This window comes from Manis javanica, chromosome 17 (genome assembly GCF_040802235.1).
Source record: "Manis javanica isolate MJ-LG chromosome 17, MJ_LKY, whole genome shotgun sequence".
NCBI classification, from domain to species: Eukaryota; Metazoa; Chordata; class Mammalia; order Pholidota; family Manidae; genus Manis; species Manis javanica.
In genome coordinates this window covers 61997013-62013941 of record NC_133172.1, presented here as the reverse complement: position 1 = coordinate 62013941, position 16929 = coordinate 61997013, and positions in this window count along the sequence as shown.

Below are 16929 nucleotides of genomic sequence, written 5' to 3'. Positions count from 1 at the left end.
AGGCCTTCCCTTCGTCCCTACTCCCTCCCTCTCCCCCTGCCCTTCCCTTTGGCCTGGAAGAATGTTCTGGGCTGCTGCCAACAGAGAGACCCAAAGCTGGGCACCCAGTCCAACTTCTGTGTTTACTGAGGAGCTAAGAATCCCTCTCTTGGAGGAGAAAGAGCACAAGTTTTTTTCTTTTTTCTTTCATCATAAATATACTCACTTTACCTGTAGCTCTTAAGAGCCAGCAAAGGCCAACTCACTCCTCTGAGGCTTGAGGAGGTTCCCAGGATGCAGGGTGTCAGTGTGAAACCCCGGCCAGTCCCAGGCAAGTGGGACCAGTCTTCGAGTCTCTGGAGCTTCTCCCCCAGCTCGAAACAAAACCCTACAGCCCCTCTGAGCCTGGGCTGTCCCTGGCGCCCCTGTCTGCTCCGACCCCTAATAGGATATCTGGCAGTTAACAACAGCATCTGATCTTATCACCTCCTTCTCTGGCAAGCCTGGCTCCTCAAAATAACTTTTATCTGGAAATAAAATAATGCAATTAATGTCCTGACTGTCTAATGCCCTCTCGGGCGACCTCAGCTCTAATGATTTAATGGGTATCCTCCGCCTGCTAATTACCCGGAGCATTTATTAAGACAAAGGCATGTAGGTCGAAAGCCAAAGCCCGGGTGGACAGGGACCCGCTGGGCGAAGGGAGCCCCTGGGCCGGGGCTTGGGTCTGTGCCTTCCCTGCTTGGCTCTGAGATGGCTGCGCTCCCCACACCCCACCCCTTCCCGGGGCAGGAAGAGTGCCTGCCCCTTGCGAGTGCCTTGACAGCATTGACGTCACCTAAGAATTTTCTTTTTCTGGCTCACACTCTGGCATCGCCCGGCTGAGAGGCTCCAGGGAAATCGTAAACCCTGTTGAATGGCACCACGGTTAACAGCCTGTCCTACTGGAACACGTTGCTGCGTTTGTCTTGTAATGTCAAAATGAACTTGCCGGGAAGCCGTGCTGTTGCCCGGTTTGGCTCTCTGGGTCCCTGGGGGAGGCGGGTCGCAGGGTGGGAGAACCGAGCAAGCCCTGGCAGGTGCCCTGCACACCCCTGCAGAGCCACCCGACCTGCCTTGCCATCTATAAAACCCTGCTGCTGGGACTCACGGCAGACCCTCTCGGAACTGCCTCCGTGGCTCCGTGAGTACTTCGAGAACCTTCTTTTCCACACTTGGGGCTGAGTGGGTCACACAGGAAGCCCTGGAAGAAGATGAACTGAGCTACTGGTTGGCTGTGTGACTGCAGGGAAGGCCTGTCACCTCTCTGGGCTTCCGTGTCCATGTCTGTGCAATGAGGGGAGATGGGACGAGTCAGGGATTTCCGACTTCAGTTCATCCTGGGGTCTGACTTTCTCTAGACACCTTCCCAGGAGGTGACATTTGTAAAGTAGCTGAAAGTTGAGATGTATTTGAGGCAGTGGGCTGGTAGCCTGGCCCCTCTGCCCAGAGCCCCTGCCACCTTCCTCAGGGGGTGTGTGGGGACCTCCTCACCGTTTGATGAATGCATCGTAAATGCTCTCCAAGCGGGATTCAGGCCTGTGATTCTGCATCCTGTGATTTGTCAGCCCCCTGCCTGTCTGTGTGCCTGGTCCCCTGCCTCTCCCTGACTCCCTCTCCGGGTCCGTCACCCTCCCTGGTGACCATTACCCCCTTTCTCTCTCTGTATCCATCTGCTTCTATCCAGCTATCATCCATGTCTTTAATGTTTCTTCATTTGTTCCCAAACTTGAACCTGCCCGAGAATGCCCTGCTGGTCCTGCTCAGACATGGGTTTCTGCCCTTGAAGTCTGGCTCGGAGGTCTGGGGCCATCACAGTCAGAGTCCAGGGGATGCCGATGCCCCAGGCCCTGGCTCACACTGAGGGTGTTCCCGAATCTTCTTCTGCCTCCACTAACACACAGGGTGTCTTTGTTGATTTCAAAAGCCAACTGTGTAAAGAAGAGCAACCGTACTATTTCTTGCCTGTCCCCAACTCAGAAGCAGACCTTGTGCTTGTCACACATTGAAGCTGCTTTTCTGCGACTGGAGGCCTGATAGCATTTGCATCATAGGTCACTTGCATTTACTCAGTGGATTATCTTTCCTCCTTAGGGTTGGTGCATAAAACTCTAACCAGTTATAGTCACATTAAGTGTCCCCATCCCGCAGGACCTGGCCACATGCCGCCCTGGGTCGCATCCTGCAGCGTTCCCACACAGGACGTGGGCAGAGATGTGCACCAAAGTGTTGTTCACGGTCCATCCCTGGGACAGTGGGCAGTAATGGGGTGCCAGTTACAGATAGTGGATTGGGTCCACCCAGCACCATGGATGACCTTAATTCTGGCTGAGGGGAGAGAAAAAGGAGAACAAGACATTTAAGACAAGACCATGCATGCAAATTGCCCACAAAATGTTGCACAAGGACAGACGCAGACACAACACATCAGAACAGTTGCCTGTGTGGCGAGAGGGGACAGAAGTGGGAACCCAGAGAGAGGGGGTTCTAGAGAAGAAAGAGGAGAGAGGAACACGATGTACCCCCCAACCGCCACCAGCTGTGAGGAGCTCAGCCCTCTGTGCCTGATCAAACTAAAGAATCAGGAATAAATAAACATGAAAAGTGGAAACCTGAAGATGAAAACGTTAGCCCTGGGCATCCGCAGACAAGTACGAGGACTCCTTTCTCCGCAGACGTTGCAGCGTCTGTGACTTCCCGGTGTCCCTTCTCATCAGCTGGGCTGCCTGCCGCCTGCGCTCCCGTCCTGTCCGCCTTGGTGTTGGTGGCGGGCTGGGGCGGGCGGGGAGGGCTGCAGGCACAGGCGGAAGAGAGAGAAGGAGACAAAGGAGTGTTTCTTTTGTCCTCTTCAGCCCCCTCGCGATCAGTAACGGGGTGGGACTGATTTTCTTCGTGCGGCGACCTCCCAGCCTGTTTGTGGGCGAGCTCACGATGGAGACTCGTGGCCCTTGGACCAGCTACACGGGATCAACCAAGGCCCACGACTAAAACCACACCTAAATTCCCTGGGCTCTCTGGGACTGGGGCTAAGGAATCTGAAGGTCCTTTTCAAAAAAAGCATTTTTTCCTAAGCTTTCCAGGTGTTGGGGGTGAAACCCAAAGGAGCCCGCCCAACCTGGGTGCCCAGGTGCCGGGATGGGACTCCCCTGCGCCCCCTGGTGGCGAGGACGGCGGGCTCGCAGGTGGTGGAGGTGGAACCACCCACCTTCCATCCTGGAAATCGTGCCCTTGCCCCCAGCCCCCCAGGTGACACAGCTCACGGGCCTGCCGGTCACTGCATTTGACAGTCTCCTGTTGTCACACGGGCCTTTCCCGAGTCCAGGGGGGTGGCTTGCACGGTGGAATTACAGACGCTGTGGCCCAGAGAGGGTTTGCAGGAGCCCTTTTAGCACCTTTCACCCCATCTGCCCAAGCCTACACCCAGGTCCGCTTCTCGACCCCGACCCTGCTCAGAGGCCTCTCCGGCCTGCACTGTGGCAGACGGGAAGGGCGCTGGCACTGGGCCGCAGCACCTGCGCGGGGAAAGGCTTCCCGTTGCATCTTGGAGGGCAGAACCTCCCCGCGTGGGGGGGGTGGGCACCCGGTAGACCATGGGAGTCGGCGGGATGTGCAGCCCCAGCCGTCCTCTGGGCATCGCTCTGTGTGATGGCATGGCCGGCGCGGCGCCCCACTGCCTTCAGGCACACTTCTGCTCCGGCACCCCTCCCTGAGCGGGACTCCTGGCCACGCTTCCCGCACCGAAACTCCCTTTGAGATTAGTGGGGTTTGCATGGGAACCCACAGACTAGCCCCACTCGTCTGACTCCCATCTTTAGCTCTTCCTGCAGCCTGGGAGGCCAGGGAGCAGCCCCTACAGCCCGTAAGGCGAGCCGGAGGGAGGGGGCAGACCAATGAAAACCAGAGAGCCAAGGAGAGCGGGGCAGTGGTGCTGGCAAGGGGGGCAGGGACCGGAGAGCAGGGGCTCCAAGCTCGCTCCGCACCTGAGCCTGGTCAGGGGCTGCCCAGCCCTGCTTGATGGCCCTCTGCGAGGATGGGCTGCCTGCAGGGCTGGGTCAGGAATGCAAGTGTAAGCTGAGAACGCCTTCTAGAGAATCGCCATTCCCCGGGGCTGCCATTCTGGCTCCTGTGTGGACAGAGCTGTGTTCTGGCCGTGGCCGTGAGTGTGTGCTGGGCACCTTTGTCCTGGGGACATCAGCAGCGGGAACCTGCTGGGGAAGTCCTCCTCCCTGGAGAATGTCTGTTCACAGTCGCTGAGCGGGAGCTGCAGCAGAGGGGGCAGGGAGGGTGGTTCGTTCTCTCATTCATTCAACAAGAATCATGAGCTCCTGCAGGTCCCAGGAGCAGCTCTCTGCACTGGGGACACCGTCCAGGACCCCGGGAGGCTTCCTAGGGCAGGAGACTCCCAGCGGCGTAGGCTGTTTGCAGGCACTGAGCTCCAAGGAGAAAAGTCAAGCAGTGTAGACAGGAGGTGGGTGTGGTGGACAGTCCACAGCCTCTCTGACAGGTGCCATCTGATCAGAATGGGGTGGTGGCCATGACTAAGAGTCCAAGATTTCTGCACACCTAGAGGAGTGGGGCACAGAGATGGCCCAGGGCTGGGTGAGCAAGGGGCCATGGGGCAGAAGGGGGCAGCAGGGGACATCAGGGGTCAGCACAGGGCAGGGAGGGGAAAGTGGGGTAGTGTGGGGCAGTGGGGCAGAGGGGGTAGGGGGCAGCAGGGAGCAGTGTGAGGCAGCAGGGGGCAGTGAGGGCAGGGGGACGGCAGGGTGTGGTGGGGAGGTGGGCAGGGGGCAGCGGATGATGGGGCCTCTGGGAGGCCTGAGTGCAGGGAGGGTTCAGGAGGGCTCAGGAGGCCCAGGAGCAGCAGGGGCCTGGGGCCCTTCCCAGGGCCTGGACTGCAGCGCACCGAGGAGGGCTAGAGTCATGCTGGCTGTGGGCCGCCATGGCAATCCTGGGGAGGGCACCCCGCTAAAGATGAGACTGCGGAGGAAGAGCCTTTGTGGGGGGACAGAGGGAGAAGGAAAGGCAGAGGAGCAGGGAAGGGAAGGGAACCCCAAGGTTTTCTCTGGAGCCTCTGATGAGGGTCCCCATCAGCAGCAGTGGGAAAACTTGGACAGGGCAGGCTTGGGGAGATGGGGTGGGGCGAGGGTGGTCAGGGCCTCGGGCTCGCAGGGGACCTCGTTCAGCCACGGGAGGGTAAGGGAAGGTGCAGGGACGTGTCCTGGCCTGGGCAGCAGGATTCTTCAGTGCTGTCCTGTGGGGTCCCGAGCAGAGGTGCCAATTATATATCCGTGCCCGGCCTCACACCCAGGACGGAGCACAGGGCTGGCATTGCACCCCTGAGATGGGGCATGGGGCTGGGGCTGCGCCCCTGTCTGGGCTCTTGCTAACTCCTGGAGGCCCTCACAGCTGGGTGCGGCCCTGAGTGGGGCCTGGAATGCCAGGCTTGCATCCCCATCTCCCTGCTGCCTGGGCTTCCAGTGTGGTGGCCCAAGGGACTTTGCATTTGCCCCTGTGGCCTTCTGTGAAGGCACCGAGCCCCCAAACCAGGTAAAATTTTCATTTGCAGAAGGACAGGAACTGGACAGTCAAATGAACATTGAGATATAAAAACTTAAATATATTTATCTATAAATACACTCATTTCTATATTATTCATAAGTATATAAACTACATATGACATTTAGTATGTTACATATTCTATCAATTTTATTACAGGAGTATTAATTATAAATACATTTATAAATTACATATTTACATTTTAGATTTGTAAATACAATTTTTGTAATTTAATTATTATACTTATAAGTCATAACTGCAATACAAATATCTTATTATATCATTATAAATTTGTTATATAATTATAAATCTATACTATGTAAATATGTTTATACATAATAAACTACATTTATAAATTACAAATGCTATTTTATAGAATGCAATTTTTTTCTATAATTATAGCTCAAAAATAAATGTAAATGCATAAATATATATAAAATGCATACATAAATGCATGTAATTTTCAGAGGAGCTCACGCCATACCTACCTAGATGGTAAGCCTCAGGCAGGCAGGGATGTATCTGTCTTGTCCATCAGCACCTGACCCCCCAGCAAGGCTCTTTTAGTGACTGTTAAGTGAATAAAAGGCATTTTTTAGTGGAGAAGCTGTGACCTCACAGGCTGAATTCTGTCCGTACCCAGGCATGCGTCCTGTGTCCCCGGCTGATCCGAGTCAGTTGGGAATAGCCTCTCACCCCCGCCCACCTAATCGCAATGTGAGGGTCTTTCTCAGGGTCCCTGTTTGTGGGAAAAGCATGTAAAATGGTCCACAGGAGGTTTATGAGCCCTGGCTAGTCCCCTGCAATGCCCCAGATAAGAGACTATTAAAATGTAAAGGAGAACTCCCCCTGGGGCCTCCATCACCCCGGACATGCAGCTCCAAGAGAGAAGGAAACCTCCTTGTCCCTCCTCCAGGTTCTGGTTCCCAGCTGCACCCACTTCTCTAGTGCAGACCTTTCCTGAGACCCCACTCTGGGCTGGGGAAAGCCAGGCCATGGGAATTCATACCGGAGATAAGGGGCTCCCTGCCGTTTGGAATCTAGGAGCCTGGCAGAGCCACCAGTCTGAAACTGGTGAAAATGTGTGCGTTTGCATCTGCTTAGAGAACTAGATAAAAATCGTGGTAGAAAATAACCGTGGTAGCAAAACTTAAAAACGCTGTTTAGAAAAAGCACATATTGAAATATCCAGAAAAGTGCACAAATCACGGGCATGCAGCCTGATGAATTTTTGAGACATAAACACAGCCCTGGAACCAGCCCCTGCAGCCCCAGATTCCCCGTGCACCCCTTCCCGCCTCCCACCCTCCTGCCTGCTGATAAGGCTTATCAGGCCAGGCTCATGAGTGAGTGCAATGACAGATTTATTGCAGGGATTAGTCTGTACATGGTGGTGGGAGGGGCCGGGGAGGGTCAGAGACAATCCTGCGCAGCCTTCCAGAGCACGGGTGCAGTGGGCGAGCACGGCTTGCTGGGAAGTCTGGGAGGCAGGCGCACGTGTGGGTTTCGGGATTCGGAGAAATCTAGGGAGAGGAGCTGCCTCTGCGGCCAGTGGTCCCTGGGCAGGTTCTCAGCGAGCCTGGACACACCCCCCGCCCGCCCTCAGCCAGCCGCAGGTCTGCGTGTCTCTTGCTGTGAACCAGTTCGGCCTTAGGACTTCCGGAGGGTGACGGTGGCGGCTCCACTTCTGTCTTAGGATGGAGGGCGTGCCCCTTTCTCCCCCAGCCCCAGCCCAGGACCACACAGCAAAAAGGGGCTCCAGCTCAGGCAGCTTGACACAGCTTGACACCCACACAAGCCCAGATCCGAGTCACCTGTTTGAACTGGGGTTTGTGCCGCCTTTCGTTGTAATGTTCTGGTAGCCAGACTCATCCACGTCGCCGTGTGCAGCAAGACTTGTTCGTTCTCAGCTTTGCATGATGCTCCGTTGTGTACCTATGCCATAATCATTTATTCATGCAGCTGCTGAAGACATTTAAGTAGTTCCTATGCATTGGTTATTGGCAATAGTGTTGCCTGAAGAGTCTGGGCCGTGTCTTTCGGTGAACGTCATGGACAGTTTACCCGGGGCTGCGCCTGGATGTGGCATCTCTGGGTCACAGCCAGGCTTGTATTCCGCTTCAGTATTCAGCCAGTTTCCCAAAGTGGCTGCACCACTGTATTACCTTATTGTCCTTATTTAGTCTGTGTCTTGAGTTCAGATTTTAACTGTTACTTGCAAGTCCAGCTGGTGCTAGATGGGTTGTGGCAAGGGGCCAGGCACATATGGGAGGAGGAATGTAGGCACACTTATTTTTCATTTCCTTGTTTATTGCTCACCTCTTTCCTACTCCCCACACCGGACTGTGAGCTCCACAAGACCAGAAACTGTGTGCAGGTGATGGTCCCCAAACGCATCCACATCTCTATCCCCAGAACCCGTGAAGATGTCCTCTTATGAGGCAAAGGGCAGTTAGGGCTGCCCGTGGGACTGAGACTGATAATCTATTGATCTACAACTGGGAGATTAGCCTGGATTATTTGGCAGGCCCAACGTAATCATGGGTCCTTAAAACTGGGAGAGAGAATCGAAAGAGAGAACAGAAGGTCACAGCCTGTGAAAGCTTCCACTGACCATTGCCTGTACAGGAGGAGCCACTAGCCAAGGACTGCAGGTGCCCCTAGAATCTGGAAAAGACGAAGAAAGGGATTCTCTCCAAGAGCCATCAAGAGGAATCCGCCTGGTGAACCCCTTGATTTTAGTCCGTGACGCACTTCTGAGCTCCAGGACACTAAGGGAACACAAGTACTATTTAAGTCACTAAGTACACGGTGTTTGTCATAGCGGCCAACAGGAGTCACATACCGTCTTGTTCCCTACTATATCCCCAAAGCCTGGCCCAGCGTAGACTCACAATAATATTTACTGAATGATTAAATATAGTGAAGGGAACTCTGGCTGAGTGCCTATGCTGTGCCAGCTGCTTAATAAACAGGGTTGTCAGATACAGCTGATAAAAATGCAGGCAGATCAATTAAATCTGAATTTTAGATGCAACAGACATTTGTATGAAGGTATGTCCTGTGTTATACTTTTCAAAAAAACCTTTCATTGTTTAGCTGCATTTCAAATTTATCTGGACGTCTTGTATATAATCAGGCAACCCTATGCACACATCTCCCAGATGGTAACGTGTACCCCAAATACACAGCCGCCAGAGGCTGGCCCAGCGCTTGAAGGCAGGCCATGTGAGTCCCAACGCCTCCCGACCCCGTCCATTCTGCTGCACCACAGCGTGATGGCGAATGACCCGGATGCACAGCCCCAGGGTCCCTGCCTTCTCTGGACGCTGCACTGTGCCCCAGAAGGTCCCAGCAGGGCCTGAGGAGGCAGGTTTGAGCTCTGCCCAGCACAAACAGAGACCAGGCAGCCTGAGCCCCACCTGGTCCTCAGGGGCAATGGAGAGATCAGCAGTGGGACCCTCGGCCAGGCCGCAGAGGCTCCGTAAGGCCTCGGCCGTGTGCCTTCCTGCCAAGCCGACATTCCCCTGAGCAGGGGGCTGAGGAAACTCACTAAGGAAACAAGAGGCAAGGGAAGTCCTTCCGTCTGTCCTCCGGGGCGGGGGTGCTCCAGGAGGTACAGCCACTGGGATGAAAACTGGGCAGAGTCAGGCCATTCTATTTCGGGGAAGACCATACAAAAATAGGGTCCACATGGAATTCTCTTCCCTCTGCAGAGCACAGGCGCTCTGAACCGTCACCCCAAACACCTCCGGAAACGCCTTCAAACACATTCACGTACATGCATGGGGCCCAAAAATAACCTCTGAGCAAAGCACCAGGAATGGATATTGAACCCATTTTGGCAAAGGGCTTTACATTTATTTTTATAAGAGAAGACTCCAAACCACCTCAGTTTTTCAAAGGAAATTAAAATGCAAGAGATCAAGGGATTTGCCCAAGGTCATGGAGTACAATAGCCGCTTCCCTGGCCCTCCAGTTTCCAGGCAAGTGCATGCTCTGAGACTCTGGATGGGCTCTCCTTTAAAACTTTAAATAGAGTAAACATTTAAAGCCTCCCCACCCACCCCCGCCCCGCATCCAGGTCACTTGCCCCGGGCATGATTGCTCTGAAACGGTGCCAGCTTCCAGTAGATCTGTGTTTTTGTGAGATCTGCTTGTTCGCAGAGCCGGAGAAGTTCATTTGGAATCATTCCCCACTGAATGAGGTGAGGGGATGTGTATCATCAGGCCTGGGGAGGAGACAGGACGCTGTGGTCCAGCTGGGGAGTAGGGGAGCTGGACCAGTGGGCAACAGACCAAGCTAAGGGTGAGATGCGGGGCCTGGCACAGGCAGAGCTTGCAGCCGGCCCTGCAGGAGCTGTTCCCATCAGGGCTCAGAGGGCAAGCAGGGGGGCCGCCCACCTGGACCCTGTGGGGAGGGAGCCGGGCACTGGCACTGCCATCCAGCCCCTCAGCGGGTGGGGGGGGGCGTGGAGAACAGACTTGCAGAATCCTCCTCCACCTGGGGTCCCGGAAGCTGTCACGTGTCTCATTTATTTGGTAAACGTTACTGGTCACCTTTGCAGGCATCACTGCTCTTTGCTGCCTGGTAGCCAGTGTCTCTAACAACGTTGTCTCATACATCGTGTATTCCTTTCAATGTTTTAAATTGTTTTGGATGCGAGCCATATCTGGTCCCCTTCATTTTCCCCCTTGGTCGTAAGAGGAGGCCACTACTATGGTGGTGGTGGTGGTGGTGCAGGTGGTGCAGATGGTCCCTCTCCTCTCTGCGGCCCTGTTTCCCCAGGGCGTTGGCTGCACCACCCCCACGCCCGCCCTGGCCTTCCGGGTCCCTGTGCCTCTTACCTCCCGGTCTTCCGGGTATGAATGAGCTGTCCTTGAGCCAGAGGCTAATCCTTGAGCCAGAGGCTAATCAGGTAGACCAAGGAAGGCTCCAAACAGGCTGCCCCTGAGGCTGCAGAGACGGGAAGACGCTCAGGGTAACAGGTTCCGGAACTGCGGCTCAGCCCTCACTGAGTCGGAGGAACAAAACCCCGGGAGCGGTGGACACTGCCCTTCCAAACGATTCCTCCGCCCTCACCGCCCGTGAGGGTGACTCCCTCTGCGGGGAGGAACACAGAACAATCCACTCGTAGGCAAGGGCTGCTGATCAGCAATGCAAACGTCCAGTTCACCTGAGCTGGGACGTGCAGCCAGGCCCAAGCCCAAATCTGCCTTTTGACCAATACCAAGAAGTAGAAACTCCACGTCCAGGATCTTAGCAGTATGGCCCCAATCCAGTGCTCAGACTGCATGTACAGAGACAGGGTGCCTGGTGCCTGGCCTCCTACCTGGTTGAGAACAAAACAGACAGGTACAGCGGGAGGGAGATCAAAACGGTACCGGTCAGTGCCGGTCATACAGGATGCAGCCTCTCTCTGCAGGTACATGTACTTTCAAATATTGAGTCTCGTGTTTAGGCAGAGCTGTGCCCCACCTCCAGTCATAGGCAGCCCTGGACCAGCACAGGCCTCTCCTAAAAGGACCTGTCCCCACAAATCTGGCGGCATTAAGGAACAGAAGACAGTGCACACTTCCAGTGCAGCTTCCTCCAGAGAGAAAGAGGGGCGGCTGGCAGGGCTGAGCACGCCAGCCTCTCCTTCCAGCTTCACTTATCCTGGGAAGGAATGCCTGGGTGAGAAAGCAGACAGGCCAGGAGGTTTTCATAAGTGGGTCCCTTCCACATGGAGGGAAACACCAGAAGTGGGAAAGAATCATTCTCCCCCTACAGTAAGAGAAGTCACAACGTAAAGGATTAACAATAAGAGACATTATCTTACACAGAAACTAGTCTCAAGACTGGGTGATTCTCAGGCTGGTTAATTTGGCCTTTTCCTCCTGCCGCCTTTGGTTTATTGGGTTTGTCCTCAGCTAGGAACCTCATGGTCACAAAGTGGCTGCAGAGTCTTTAGATATCACATCCTCACACAACATCCAAGAATGGCAGGGCCATGTTCCCCTATGTCCCTATATTAGGGAGGAGATTCTAGTCCAGTAAGCAACCAGCTGGCACCACACCCTCCCTTCTTAAGTGGCCGGAATCATATGTCTCCTGCCTATCTGAAGACCAAGGACGGACAAACAGAATGAGTCTGATTGGGTTAGACTAGTGGAGAGACAGAAGGAGCCGGGTCACCCCATACCTGAACGTGGCAGCCCCAGAGCTGAACAAAGGCAGGGATCCATTATCAAATCATATGGGGGAGGGAGGCACAGGATGTGGTCATGGGGGGCGGGGGTAAGGCAGGGCAGGTTAACCAAGAGAACTTGTCCCCGCCCCAGGGGCTGACTTACAAACTTTGACTTAGAAGGAGAGCTGCAAACCAAACCTTGTAAATTCGATAATGATGTCCCAGGGAAAATTCTGGAAACTAAGATTCTATGTCATGGTATAGAACCTGATTATGAATAGCAGGTAAAATACGAACACTTGTTTTCCCAGGCGACCTGGCATGTGTAGGACTGGACCACGTCCGCTGAGCGTCTTCCCCCTGTGGCTCTTTCTGCACACCTTCCCACCTCGGCTGGACTGGGGTCCGACAGGAAGTGTCCCCTGAGGGTTTAAGCCTCCTGAGGGCAGAACCAGGCAGCCAGTCCCCTGCTGCAGCCCCGCCCGGTACACGTGGGGATCCAGAAATGTGTGTAAATGGGGGCGGGGACACAGGCGGCCGCCTTACTTTCTTGATGAACCTGAACCTAAGGGAAGCACCCTTTGGTGCTCTAAGGATCTTCCAACTTGGTTTGAAATGAGGGTCTCTGTCTGGAAAGTCTTTGTCACTTATTCAACACTCTGGAAATGCATCAGGATGCCCGCGCCGAGGGAGGGAGCAGTTTCCACAGCGACACAGCTTCTCTGACGTGGTCCTTGCTCCTGGCGTGGCTGAGTCGCTGAAACATGGGCTCCGTGACTCATGTGGGGATCAGAAGTACAGGGAGGGGTGACCCCATGCTTGGGCCTCATTTTGGGGTTCTCACTCCTGAGGATAAGGGCCCTTAGAGCGGGTGCGGGGCATCGGGAAGTTCGATCTCTCTAAGATGAGGGTTTCCCCAGGAGAGGGGGACCAAGGACTGGCTCCAGGGACCTGGGGTAGATGCTCCTGTGACACGCATGGGCTCAGGGTCCTGCCAAGTCCCCTGCTCTCACCTGTAGGGCTGGTGGAAGCACTAAGAGATGCGTTAGTAGACTGCCAGGTAGAGTCGGCGTTCAATGAATACTGAGCCTGGGGACATTTATGTTGTCACATCAGTAGGAGATAACCGTTATTTGTGAAAATCCCCGCCTCTTCATCCCTGCAACTGCAGTCCAGCAAAGATATTTCATGTGTTCATTTCCATCTTCCCAACTAGCCAAAAAGAAAACAGATGCTCGGAAGGGAGCCAGATGCCGCATGATCTGTTCTTTCCCCCACGTGTGACAGCGTCCTCTGTGCAGGGGGATGTAGGGGTGAGGTCTGTGCCGTTGGCATGCCACGGCCGCCCGGCTGTGCCAGGAGTCTGGTCACTGGGGAAACCTCTGGTCGGTTTCCATACGGATGAGGGAATCCTCCAGGACTCTGTACTCAATGCCAAGGAGGGCCAGTTGGCCTCCAAATCCAATTACCTGAGATCATCAGCGGCTTTGGAGGTGTCCCCAGTTGACTGTTCAAATAATCCGCTGCTGGAAAGCGGTTCTGTGAGCGCATGATGCCTCGCGAGCTCTGGGCCTCGGACGGCCGGGCCGGGCCTCAGGAACCAGCTGGGTGGATCAACAGCCCTGCGCTTGGGGTTCTCCAAGCCCTGGCATCGTTGATGACTATTAAGAGAATTACGGTAACATGACCTGTGAAATGGCCCCATCGCCTCTGCAGAGACAATTGTTGGGCTGTGAATCATTAGACCAGCTTGGTTGACGTCTGTTGTCTGTGACCAGAGCGCGTTTGGAGAAGGGAATTGGATTCAACACTGTGAGGACAGTCGGGGGAAGTTGGTGAAGCCAGATGGGTTTCTGAGGAATTCCCACCCCCTCCAGCCTCCAGCCTCCAGCCTCTTGTATTTGGGTTTCTAATCTTTTGCTTTTTGTTTCACGGGAAGGGTAATAGCAAAGCCCCGGGGGCTGTGGTCCCTGACGGTGAACACGGGCGGGCTTCTCATCAGGCATCTCACGGAGACTCACAGAAGCCTGGTGAGTGGGCGTAAGTCTCCGTACAGACGCAGGAAGAAGCGGAGGCTGGATGTGCATGGGCTCACTCAGAGCCAAACAGCCACAAAAGGGCGCGTGAGGGCCCGCCTGGCCCACCCCGGGGGGGAGGAATCGGCTGTTACCTCCCCCTTGCTGTGGACACATCAGCTAGTTCAAAGGTAGCAGGCCTGGCCAGGCAGCTCGCCGCCCTTTAAGTCAAGGACTGAACGTGTGTACGTGCCCCGAGCATTAGTGGGTGGAGAGACGGCCGCGGTGTGGAAGCCCTGGGCCCCCTTAGCTCTTGCAGCGCAGGCCGTCAAAGGAGGGGCCTGCAGAAGCGGAGAGGCTCCCAGTGTCCCAGTGAGTGAGGGTGTCATCACAGGCTGACCCTGGGACAGAGCACCTCAGGGACCAGAGGGAAGGTGCGGAGCTGGCTAGGGAAGATGGCGTGTGTGTGTTATGCAAAATTCTTTGTTTATTTTTTAATTTTTAAAGCATTTTATTTTGAAATCACTTTGGACTTTCAGAAACCTTCCAAAAGGAATACAAGCTGTCCATGTGCACCTCTCACCCAGGGTCCCCGAATGCTGACATCTGACCGTATCTGCTTTGTCGCATCGAGCAGGCACAAGGTCCCTGCACCATTAACTATTCCAGTGCATGTTTCCTAAAAGCAGGGCTACTTCCTCACATAACTACAGTACAGTTGTCAAAATGAGGAATTCATCCCTGATTCCATACCTGCATCTACTTTTAGAGAGCCTCTTCAGCGGGTACCGATTGCCCCATGAATGTCCTTGATAGACAAAGGGAAAAAAATATACAAATATACACCTGTTCTGGTTCATGACCCAGCCCAGAGCCGCAGGCTGCACTCAGCTGTCCTTTTAGTCTCCGTTATTCTAGAACATTCCTCAGTCTTTCTTAATCTTTTGTGATTGTGAAGAAGGAGGACCTGTTATTTTGTTGAATGGATCGCAATTGGGGTTCATCTGATGTTTCCTCAGGATTAGATTCAGTTTATGAATTTGGGGCAGGAACAACCCAGAGGTGATGTTGTGTCTTTGTTGGGGCATCAGAGAAGGGTCCCACCATGTCACCTGTCCCATTACTGGTGATGGTAACCAGTGGCCTGGGTCAGGCGGTGCAGCTCCTCTGTAAAGGTACTTTTACACCTTTTGTGATTGATAAATATCTTCCCACAAGATGCTCTGAGCTTGTGCAAAAACCCTCCACTCACCATACCTTTTCCTACCAGTTTTACTATCTTTGGGTAATTCTTGCCTCAAATAAGTATTACCAGGGTGGCTTCCAAATGCTGATTTATTTTCTTACCCCATCATTGCTTTTTAAGTTTTTAATTGCCAAAAAAAAAAAAAATAGCTTTTCTCCTCTCTTCCATTTATCCATTATTTCAAGACAGGTTCATGAATTCTTCTGTTATTTTCTAGATTATAACCCATTTTTGCCAGTATTTATTCTGTTGCTCCAGGGGTCCTAGGTTTGGCCAGTGGGAGCCCCTCCGGGCTGACCCAGACACGTCATTCATTTCCTTAATCTGTCATGACGAGATGTTCCAGGCCACCCTGGGCCCTCCGTGCCTGTCTCTGACCAAGCCGTTCTCCCTCCACAAATTTCACTTCCTTTCTCCAGGTCTTTCTACCCACCATGGCTAGCTGGCATTTAAATAGCCTGGTTCATTCCTGGTTTCTATCTATATGTTCATGCATCTGCTTGGTTGTAAAACGTAAGGAACTTTTCTCAGGTAAGAGACCCTTCGAGGACCAGCAGTTGGAGGATGGAAGGACAAGGTGGGTCCAGATAGGCTTCTCTGACGGATCCATGCAGATAACCCAGCATGTGGTTTCCATCTAAGGAGCATGCTAGTTACCCAGGGTTCTCTTCAGCTGCACCAATTATTGGCTTCCAGTTTTGCCCCAAGGCCCTTCAATAAAGCCCAGATGATGGACACCCCTATGGTTGCAAGATAGTCATTTAACATGGAGAGTGGAGGATTAAAACAACACTGTTCAAATAAGAAGTGATTGCAGCCCTAAGGAAGGGTATTGCACTAGGTTGTAAGGATGCCTAATCTCCAGGGAGGGCCTCACATGTCCCCGACCTGCTTTCAGGACTTTGTTTTGCATCTGGAAGCCTTGATGAGCAAGAGAGATGGACACTACACAAAGAGGGGGTTTTACTAGCAATTCAAGCCGGCTAGCACCAGCCCATATTGTATCTTTGTGCAAATTAGAGAAAGGTGCTTCCCCCGCAGTAGACACAGCCCTGGGCCAAGGGAAAGGCTTTTGCCTGCTGCGTGGTTTAGCCATGTGCCCCCTCAGACGGGCTCCTTATTCGATGAACAACTTGCACAACTGTATCCAGTGACCCAGATTCCAGAGAGTCTGGGATATTTTCTTTCTGCTCAGGGAGTTCTACTGACATTCTGCAACGAATAAGGAAGGGCAGCTGCGCGGTCAGGTGCCAGCACGTGGTTGTGCATGAATGTCAACTCCTTGAAATCTTTGCTTCCTTGAATCACTGTCACCTGGCAGGCCCAAGGCTTGCTAAGGAAAATCGAGGTTAAGAGGCCTCCTGCTGCACCTTTGCCTTGTCCGTGCCTCTGGGGGGTGGCAGGAGAGTGCAGAGTCCTCCCGCCTGAAATCTGTCCTCACCAGGGAGGTTCTCCCATGGGCGGTAGTGTTTCTGGAGCTGCTTTGATTACTCAGTGGCCAAAGCATTTATCATCTGTCACACCGGGAATCAGGGTTGTTGGAGGGCACCTCGGCAGGCACAGCCAAGCTGTGAAGAGAATAGAGTGGGGGAGGGAGAAGCAGGCACTTGGAGACCAGGCAAGGAGGGTCCCCTCTGTCACAGGCATGTGTCACGTTGGCATTTTTGTCTCCATTTCACAGAAGACACCAAGACTCAGGAACTAGTGAAGAGACCTCCTGTCGTGACTAAATAATTGTATCCCAGTGTAATCATACGACAGCTCTGTCCAAATGGCATAAGTCACATTTTGCTCCTGCCATTGAATGTACTCTTTACCATTGTTACTTTACATCCCTTAACTTTTGCAGGATTCCTATACTTTTAAATAGCTAAGGAATGCAGGTGTTAGGACTAGGTGCAGATACATTTAACAGAAA